Below are 10,643 nucleotides of genomic sequence, written 5' to 3'. Positions count from 1 at the left end.
ATTTTAGAGGTCGTTAGTTTGGGTAAGGGTCTTTTCTGTGTTTTTCTTTTTTCTGGACTCTCTATGTTCTTAAACTCCAGGTTTCCATTGCACCTCTATGGTGGCCGAGAAGTGCAAAACAAATTTACATTTCAGAAAAAAAAATTACAAAAAAACTAAAACAACATTTACAACGAAAGCAAAAACAAATTTACAAGTGCTTGGGTACCCAGTGTTTGTAAATTTGTTTTGGCATATGTAAAAGTGTTTCAGCACTTGTAAATTTGTTTTGGGCATATGTAATTTTGTTTTCTAAAATGTAAATTTGTTTTGCACTTCTCGGCCGCACATTTCTGACGGAAAAGGTAGGGACAAGAACACCGGAAGTGCATGTTGCTTACCAGCTGTCAATCAAACTGTCTCTCAGCAATAAAGTGAACGGAGTTTGTGATGGTGACGATAAACAAGGTTTTGTCTAGTTTGTGGAAATCATTTTATCCAGTTGATCCGCTATTGTTTTTCTTGTGGAAAGTTATTAGATTGTTTGTGCAGACGTTTAGACGTGGCGTGTGCATCTCTATTTACTGTCCGCTCTTCTAATCATCTAAGGAATTCCCACAAGAACAACAAAAGCGAAATAATGAAAGTAATTAACACAAAATGGACAAAACATTGTTTATTAGGGACGGATCATCTGATACCGAGGCTTTAAAGCTTGTTTCACTTTTGTAACACTGGACTCAGTGTATCGGAGCTTATATTAAAGCAGCAGGAATGTGCGGGACTGATGAAGCTTTGGTGCTGTGTTTTATCTCACTCACTATATAAGAGACAATCAAACCAGGGTTACCCACTGTCCTGTAAAATACAGAATCCTTCTTTATTTGGAGACTAAACGCCGCGTTCAGTATTGAACTGATACGCGCTTTGTTCCGTATTTTTATCAATGGGAGACTGAGGGAATTATATTAAGTAGTATTCACTTTTATTCTTGGTAACGGTGTGTGTGCGCTGGTTATAGCAGCATAACCTGTTTAATACACCTCTGTATGAGTAGCGCAGTGGGCAGAGTGCGTTGTTTTGCCTAAAATATGGTTCTGACTTATTATTATAAAGAATAAAAATAATAAATGTTAAACACCATAAATAAAACCTTTGTTCTCATGACTGTGTAAGGTGCGGTAATGGATTCTTAGATAGGCATGGATCTTGTTAACCCGATTCCTACAAGTGACTCCTACAGGTGACTCTTACATGCCTACAAGGGATTACAATGCTGATTCGGCTCAAGGAGCTGGACCTTGAGATTGAGCGGCAGAAGAGGGAGGCTCAAGGTTTGAGAGTGTGTGAGCTGGAATTACAAGTGCATCGTGATGAACAAGCTGATGAGCAAGCGAGTTTGATGTGAGTAAATGCATTTGAGCTTCATTTGAACAGTATTGAGAGATGGAGCGTATCATTAAAAGTGATTTTTTTCAGTTTTTTGTTTAAACAAGTTGTGAAATGTATACATGCATGCGCTGATAACGATGAAGACAACGGAATTATCACCGATTTAAACTTTGTTGAAAAAACGTCCATCGAAGGTCATTCGCTACCTTCATGTGAGTGATTTTGAAAAGAATGTGAATTCTATATTGCTCACTTAGTCCTGATTTTCTGGAAAAAGTTCATCTTCTTCATCTTGGTAATATCCTTGCTGATCCGAGTGGGCTACAGACAGAGGGCTGTTTAGTTCCGGTGCTTCATCAGGGACACCAACCCAAATATTATCAGCCTTATGAACAAGAGTACCAACCCGAAAATCGACGACTCCTTTTTAATCCACAAGCTTACCATCAGGAGGACCACTACATAGATCCTCAACTTTATCATCAAGACCAGCAACCCGTAGATTATCAGCCTTATGAACAAGAGCACCAACCCGAAAATTGACAACTTCTTTTTAATCCACAAGCTTACCATCAGGAGGACCACTACATAGATCCTCAACTTTTTTATCAAGACCAGCAACCCAAACATTATCTGCCTTATGAACAAGAGTACCAACCCGAAAATTGACAACTCTTTTTTTTTTTTATCCAAAAGCTTACCATCAGGAGGACCACTACATAGATCCTCAACTTTATCATCAAGACCAGCAACCTGAAGGACAAAATTGTTTTCAACATCACGAAGGACAAATTTTTTTCATCAATGGTATCATATTTAAAATGAACATTTAAACAGGGAACGTCGGCATCTAGATGTCCTGAGATCGGTGATGGATAACAACCTATATGGAGCTCAAACGCTGCCATAAGTATTTGAATCTGAATTTTATACATTTGAAATATTTCAATCTGAATTTTATACATTTGAAATATTTCAATCTGAATTTTATAAATTTGAAATATTTAATTGCGTAATTTATAAATTTGAATTTTAACAATGCTTTTTTTGTGATTTGAACTTGTGAGGTGGTGAAATTTGCTGTTGAAAAATTTTCATTTAAAAATTACAACTTGCAATTTTCAGATTAAAAAAATTCAGATAAAAAAAAATTCAGATCTCTCAGATTCAAATCTCAAAAATACGAATTCAAGCTTGAGGTGAAACATCCGGGTTTCCCAGGAAAAGTAAACTTTCCAGAGCGATCGAACGCAGCATTTAACCAATCACAGCGCTGCCTCACCTGCGTTCATGTCTGTGGAGGAGAAATGAATCCCAATGAGGTAAGTGCATCCAAAGTGTCAACCTCAACTGACCAGATGAGTCGAACCAGGTGTGTTAGGTAAATGAGGTAAAGACTGAACTCTGAAGTGCTATACGGCACACCAGGAAAGAAGTTTCACAACATTTCTGAACTCCCCGTTTTAATATGTGCAAGCAACGGAATATCCATGCTTTCTTAAACTCAGACCAGCTTATGCCAAGCAAAACTCTTAGCTAACCACTACCAACAAGCTAGCTAACACTAACTAACCTTACCCCGCGCGTTATCACACCACCAGCGTTACATAACGCAAAATATAAAACTTGCCGTAAAGCACGTTGAGTATTTACCAGAACTATAAATAATTAGCTGACTGTGTGGATCTGAAGAACTTTGGATGCACTTTCCTCATTGGGATTCATTTCTCCTCCACAGACATGAACGCAGGTAAGGCAGCGCTGTGATTGGTTAAATGCTGCGTTCGATCGCGGACTTCCTCTCATGTCACTCTGGGGAGTGACTAGCTTAAGGGGGGGGGGGGGGGGGGGGTGATGAGGTCAGATAGCCTGCCTCATCCCCAAGATTCTGAAGGAACACTGTGAATAAACCTAGGTTATGTATATATGTATATAAGTGTGCACAGTTACTTACCTCTGATTGTTTACTATACAGCTCCTTAGGGAAAGAGCCGGCACCTTCCAGGGCTTCCTTTATACTGGCCGAGAGAGCCCACGGCCATGTTGTAGAAAGGGGGAGGGTAGCTGCCAGGAGTCTGCAAACAGCAGACATTAACATTGAAATTTTGGGCCAAACTTACCTGTTGAATGAAAGAAAACACCATACGCAGTAATCCTGGGTAGAGATATGCCAATTATGATAGATCTACTAACAGTTAAGCACAAAACTGCCGATGCTTTTGTGATAACTAGAGGTCGAACAAGGCAAATGGATGCCGAAAACATAAATTTAATGTGTGAGTTGCCCGTTAATGAATCCCCTAAAACCAAAAAATCTTGTAGCGAGAGAAGGCAAGAAAGAATCAAATGCACAGCTGTAGCTGAACAGTTAACAGTTGATGCTTAACAGTAAAAAAAAAACTGATAACTTCAAACTTTATATATAATATGTGCATCCATAGTCAGCTTCACCAATATTTAGAGGCATGAATGCACCTAGTCATGTCCAAATATGATGTTAGTCACTATTTATTTATTGTAAATAACAGTTATGTGAAGTATTAACAGCATGACAGTCATTTGTCAGGAGTCAACATACTTGTTTCTGCATTAGGTTGTGATGTGAATAAAGCTAAAAAATGATTACACTAATGATTAATTATTTATTTTTATTAACTGTATCTAATCACTTAACACTTTTTGGGAACACTATGCTAATAGTGTGAAGGATCTCCATTGGTTTCCAAAGGTTCATCTAGATGCATGACATATGAAGGCAGGGTTATATGGGGGTGGGGCGGGGTTATGTTCTTTCATACAGTAGGCCTATATACAACTTGTGGTATGCCAGATGTGAATCTGACACTCAGCACAATGATGTTACTCCTCTTCTTCATTTTACTCATTACAGATGAAAATGGTAAGTGTTTTACAATAAGTATCATATTTCATTGTGTTTGTATTCATTTTTCATTTTTAACAAGCATTCAAGCATTTTTTACTTACAATGTTTTTAATTTAGAATGAAATAAATGTTATATATTGTTAACATGTTTTATAGCAGAAGCTGCTGAGAGTATTACAGCAGATGAACCCAGCTTAACATCAGATGAAGGCAGCAACATCACACTATCCTGCACATATGAATCAGCATATAATAGACTCCACTGGTATCGTCAAAAACCTGGATCAACACCAGAGTTTCTACTGCTGATTTATGATGGTATTGTCACCAAGGCTTCATCACCTGACCCAAGAATGTCCATCAAAACTAAATAGAATAAGAAAGTAGAACCGGAGATCGACTCTGCTGCAGTATCTGATTCTGCTCTGTACTATTGTGCTCTGCAGCCCACAGTAACAGGAAATTCAACTATGCTGTACAGAAACCTTCTCTCAAAGGAGGAGCTATAAACATGTTTATATTATTATAGAATGAGTCTGTATTGTAATAAAATGTAAAAAAGGTGAAACGGGCAGAGGTGGTGTTGGTTATTATTGAGTATTAAAGTTCTGTATTAATTATACTAGAATATAAATGTTTTCTCTGTTTTGTTAGAGGCCCTGTAAATGCTGAGTTTCCATTTAAAATGTGTATGTACAGTGTATCACAAAAGTGAGTACACCCCTCACATTTCTGCAGATATTTAAGTATATCTTTTCATGGGACAACACTGACAAAATGACACTTTGACACAATGAAAAGTAGTCTGTGTGCAGCTTATATAACAGTGTAAATTTATTCTTCCCTCAAAATAACTCAATATACAGCCATTAATGTCTAAACCACCGGCAACAAAAGTGAGTACACCCCTTAGTGAAAGTTCATGAAGTGTCAATATTTTGTGTGGCCACCATTATTTCCCAGAACTGCCTTAACTCTCCTGGGCATGGAGTTTACCAGAGCTTCACAGGTTGCCACTGGAATGCTTTTCCACTCCTCCATGACGACATCACGGAGCTGGCGGATATTCGAGACTTTGCGCTCCTCCACCTTCCGCTTGAGGATGCCCCAAAGATGTTCTATTGGGTTTAGGTCTGGAGACATGCTTGGCCAGTCCATCACCTTTACCCTCAGCCTCTTCAATAAAGCAGTGGTCGTCTTAGAGGTGTGTTTGGGGTCATTATCATGCTGGAACACTGCCCTGCGACCCAGTTTCCGGAGGGAGGGGATCATGCTCTGCTTCAGTATTTCACAGTACATATTGGAGTTCATGTGTCCCTCAATGAAATGTAACTCCCCAACACCTGCTGCACTCATGCAGCCCCAGACCATGGCATTCCCACCACCATGCTTGACTGTAGGCATGACACACTTATCTTTGTACTCCTCACCTGATTGCCGCCACACATGCTTGAGACCATCTGAACCAAACAAATTAATCTTGATCTCATCAGACCATAGGACATGGTTCCAGTAATCCATGTCCTTTGTTGACATGTCTTCAGCAAACTGTTTGTGGGCTTTCTTGTGTAGAGACTTCAGAAGAGGCTTCCTTCTGGGGTGACAGCCATGCAGACCAATTTGATGTAGTGTGCGGCGTATGGTCTGAGCACTGACAGGCTGACCCCCCACCTTTTCAATCTCTGCAGCAATGCTGACAGCACTCCTGCGCCTATCTTTCAAAGACAGCAGTTTGTCAGGATGTGACGCTGAGCACGTGCACTCAGCTTCTTTGGACGACCAACGGTCTGTTCTGAGTGGACCCTGCTCTTTTAAAACGCTGGATGATCTTGGCCACTGTGCTGCAGCTCAGTTTCAGGGTGTTGGCAATCTTCTTGTAGCCTTGGCCATCTTCATGTAGTGCAACAATTCGTCTTTTAAGATCCTCAGAGAGTTCTTTGCCATGAGGTGCCATGTTGGAATTTTCAGTGACCAGTATGAGAGAGTGTGAGAGCTGTACTACTAAATTGAACACACCTGCTCCCTATGCACACCTGAGACCTAGTAACACTAACAAATCACATGACATTTTGGAGGGAAAATGACAAGCAGTGCTCAATTTGGACATTTAGGGGTGTAGTCTCTTAGGGGTGTACTCACTTTTGTTGCCGGTGGTTTAGACATTAATGGCTGTATATTGAGTTATTTTGAGGGAAGAATAAATTTACACTGTTATATAAGCTGCACACAGACTACTTTTCATTGTGTCAAAGTGTCATTTTGTCAGTGTTGTCCCATGAAAAGATATACTTAAATATCTGCAGAAATGTGAGGGGTGTACTCACTTTTGTGATACACTGTATGTGTTTTAAAGAGGAAACTGAAATACAATAGCCTATTGTTCTGTACGCTCTATACCGATGGAAGATGAACGTAAAGCAGCCTTATCTCTTGATGAAATGGGTTGAAGTATAAGGATGTACATCCAGATGTTTCCTGTTCTAGCTACGCAGAGAGTGTGAGAGCCGACTGAACAGGAAAACACCAGAAGACTTGCACTTTTGCTGAGTGTGCAAGGACAATACTCTTACTCAGTTAAATCGTGGGAAAGCTTGGTCGACAAAGGCTAGAGAAGGAGGAGTCAGTTTTATAAATAGGAATCGCGCCCTACAGAGAAACACACTTCTGCATGCAGCTGCCTGTGTGTTTGTGAGAAGTGTCCTGAGCTCAGAAATTACTTTTACCAATTTGTGTTTGAATTAAGCAATAGAACACGAGAGGGAGTGTGTTATCGCGAAATAACATCACGGCTGTGATTCGGTCGCAGGCACGAGCCGAAGGCGAGTGCCGTAGACCATCACAGCCGTGATGTTATTCGCGATAACACACGACCTCAAGTGTTCTATTGCTTTTATACAACAGTTTTTACAAAATAAAGAAAGAAAATAAATCAACGAAGCCCTGAATTTCATATTAATTATGCTTTAATATTAACAATACCTTCCGCCAAAAAGTAGTTCCACAGCGAATGAGTTGCTATGCAACAGTAAACATTCTCTACCTGTACAGAAGGCTAAAAAAAGGCATATAGTTTAACATTACAAACATTTTGTAACAGCCAGTCTGTAAAGCACTTAGTAGCCCATCTTGTTTGCCGAATTGTATTTGGTTCGTTTCTCGTCAATTCCAGCGTAATCAGCTGTTCTTCCGTCACTGCAGCCGACCTAACAGCGTTTACCGAAACAGAATTTGATGTGCGTTTGCTTTCACACTCTTCTTCAGAGTCTGACCAAACGGGCTGCAGGTCGAATGTAATCTGAAAGTCATCCATTGTATCAATTTCTGGATGCGTATGAGCACTAATAGACCTACAAAACAACCGGCGGCTTGAGTGCGTGAAGCTTGTCGTTATGGCAACGCGTGAGCGGAGTAATACAGTTATTGTGTGAAAAGGCCGTGCTGTTATCACGAAATATCAGCACAGTTAGAAGGCTTCTCAACCAATCAGATTGTAAGGTCGGAACTACCTGTTGTATAATTCTTAATAAATCACTTCTCTTAACTAATCTGTATATGCCCTTTTTTCCTGGGTAAAAGAACACGAATCAGCAGTGGTAAGTAATGAAGTACAAGTACTTAGTTACTGTATTTAAGTAGTTTTTTTAGGTATCTGCATTTTACTTGAGAATTTCTGTCACTTAATTTTTATTTTTACTCACTACATTTCAAAAGAAAAATCTGTACTTTTTACTCACTACATTTTCAAAACAGGCTCGTTACTTTAGTTGTAACTAAATAAAAGTTTTTATTGGTTTATTTTATCTCTTAATTTATTTATTTACGTATTTTTTAATCAGGCGGTTCTGTTCAGGCACCCAATGAAGTGCAAATCGGAATCCTACTGAATGTAAAGCGGGTGAATGAGTGCATGTCCAGGGGGGCGTGTTATCCAGTTCAGTCTGAAAAAAAGGGCTAACAGTGAAGATAAACCAGTGACTGTTGTTATAGGATGTGTGTGTAAGTCTTTAAGTGAGGTGTATAGTGGGAGAAGCTCTGTTCACAGTATCGATATAAGTGAAGTGAATCGTAAGACGTCTCTCAGTGTTTACTTTTATTAATGAATTTTGAAGTTTTAAATAAATACCAGCTACTGGAACATTTTGTGTGACTCGCTTACATTAAAAAGCTCAGGCTTAATTAAACTGCTATTACCACAGAGCGGTAGCCGAGTCAGACTCATTCTGCCTGTGGAGCTAAAAGTTTTCTGTCAGTCAAAGCAGATTATCCTAAACTAACGAACTTAGTAATTGATGTACTTTTGCCTGTGCTTGGCTCTGTGAAGTAACGTTTTCTGCTCTCATCTTCATCAAAAGCAAGAACCGCTTACAATTTACAAAAGTGAACCACAAATTTATTTTTAATTTGATTTATTTATTTATTTATTTTAAAAGCATGCTTGGATTCACAGAACTTTGAGAACCAGCTAGTGTAAAAAGTGTAAAACCTAAAGTGTAAAACCTAAGCTGCTTTTGTGTGATGGTGCTTGTGTACCTCCTACTTAAAAAAAATATTCTGATAACTTTTACTTTTTTACTTTTATACTTTTACTTGAGTAAAAAATTTTATGCATACTTGAACTTTTACGTGAGTAATTATTCTACCAGATTACTAGTACTTTTGCTTTGAATTTGTGTACTTCTGCCACCTCTGCTGATATGTTTTTTACAACGCCGACTCTCACACCCAAAGCGAGAATCATACGCCTAGACCAACACTGCGTGACTGACCGTTAAAACTCTGTTGTTTGGTTGAGCTAGGAAGTGAATTCAGTGCTTTCATGACAAAACTTAAGGCATAGAATGACTAAAACTCTTTAAAGAGTTAAAACATGAAACATACAGTATTTAAAGGCTCAAAATAGTAAAAACTGGTTTTAATTAGTCAACTGTAAAGACTCACAAAACACCTCACGAAATTTACACAAGAATCACAAATCCTGGACAAAGCATCCTACTACAACTAAAAGTCAGCATTTAATATTCTAATAATAATAATAGTAATATTTATTTATTTTTCTACATAAAACAAACGTTATGATGTTTTGTGTTATCGGTTATTAATACTAAAGATTGAAATAAATGTACGTGGACATGAGATTTTCCTTGTCGTGTTGACTTCATACTCTGCACTGTTTGACTTTCCTTCACAATTACAGTGCTTTACATTTAAACATGAATTCACGAAAACTCTCGATGGCTTTTAGAATAACTCTGGCAGCATGATTTTATAAAGGTTTTTTGTTTGTTTTAATTGTACGAGGACAAAGTTTAAGCTAAAGGTTAGAATTGTAATAATGTGGTCTGGCATCCACGTAGAAAGCTTTTCAAGTTTTGCCATTTAATCACCCTGTTTCATTTCCATTTGCACACTGGGATTAGAACCTGAAGAGGCAGTTGATGAATTAAATGTGGGTAAACAAGGGCTCGTCAGGGATTTGAATCCGAGACCTCTTGCACCCTAAGCGTGAATCATACCCCTAGACCAACAAGCCAGTCTGGACGAATGGCAGGGCATTTCTCTGACCTCTGTGGCTTAACGTCAAAACCATGTTGACTGGTTGCACTGGGAAGTGTTTTCATGACAAAACAAAATTCAATGCAGACCTTCATTAAAGCATTTCTAACAGTTTAAGCATGAGGTGTCATTAAAGGCATGAAAGGTATTTGCATCCACATAAGCTTACCAACTTCTACCAGTGTATCAGCATGTGTCATTCTTGTTTGATCATTAGATTTTAACGGGACACTTGATACGTTTTTTGTATAGTTCAACAAAGCATTCGACTAAAAGAGGGCTCGTCCGGGATTTGAACCCGGGACCTCTCACACCCGAAGCGAGAATCATACCCCTAGACCAACGAGCCAGTGGGAACGAGAGTCTTTGTGTTACTTTGATCTGCGTGACTGACCTTCAAAACTATGTTGTCTGCTTGAGCTGGTAAGTGTGGTCGGTGCTTGCATTACAAAACTATCAAAACCTCCAGTATCAGTACATAGACTGGTTATAACCTCTTCTTAAAGAGTTAAAACATGAAAAATATTTAAAGGCTCCAAATAGTAAAAACTTATTTTAATTAGTCAACTGTCAGGACTAGGAAGCATTTGAAAGCTTTGTGCTGTTTTCATAAAGTACCTTTGTAACCCCGTGTAATTAGACAGGCTTTACATGTTTACCAATTTAATGCCACCTTTGATTTCTAATTGCACACTGTGATACATTTGGAAGAGACATTTTCATAAGTCAACATTCTTTAGTGAAAGAGCAGGGGATTAAAGAAGGGATCCACCCGGATTTGATCAGGAAACCTACACAGCCTTAACTTTTGCAGGATAAACGTTTTTAATGACTC

At 38.8% G+C, this 10,643-nt stretch overlaps 1 non-coding gene across 1 annotated transcript; it reads right to left on the bottom strand.

The window, feature by feature from the left end:
* Window positions 1-10,085: 10,085 nt before the first annotated feature.
* On the bottom strand, window positions 10,086-10,157 carry trnap-cgg (transfer RNA proline (anticodon CGG)). Its single transcript has one exon. It is a non-coding gene; the product is annotated as a tRNA-Pro (tRNA).
* Window positions 10,158-10,643: the final 486 nt, after the last annotated feature.

This window comes from Trichomycterus rosablanca, chromosome 4 (assembly GCF_030014385.1).
Source record: "Trichomycterus rosablanca isolate fTriRos1 chromosome 4, fTriRos1.hap1, whole genome shotgun sequence".
Lineage (NCBI taxonomy): Eukaryota > Metazoa > Chordata > Actinopteri > Siluriformes > Trichomycteridae > Trichomycterus > Trichomycterus rosablanca.
This window is presented reverse-complemented; position numbering and strand designations above follow the sequence as displayed.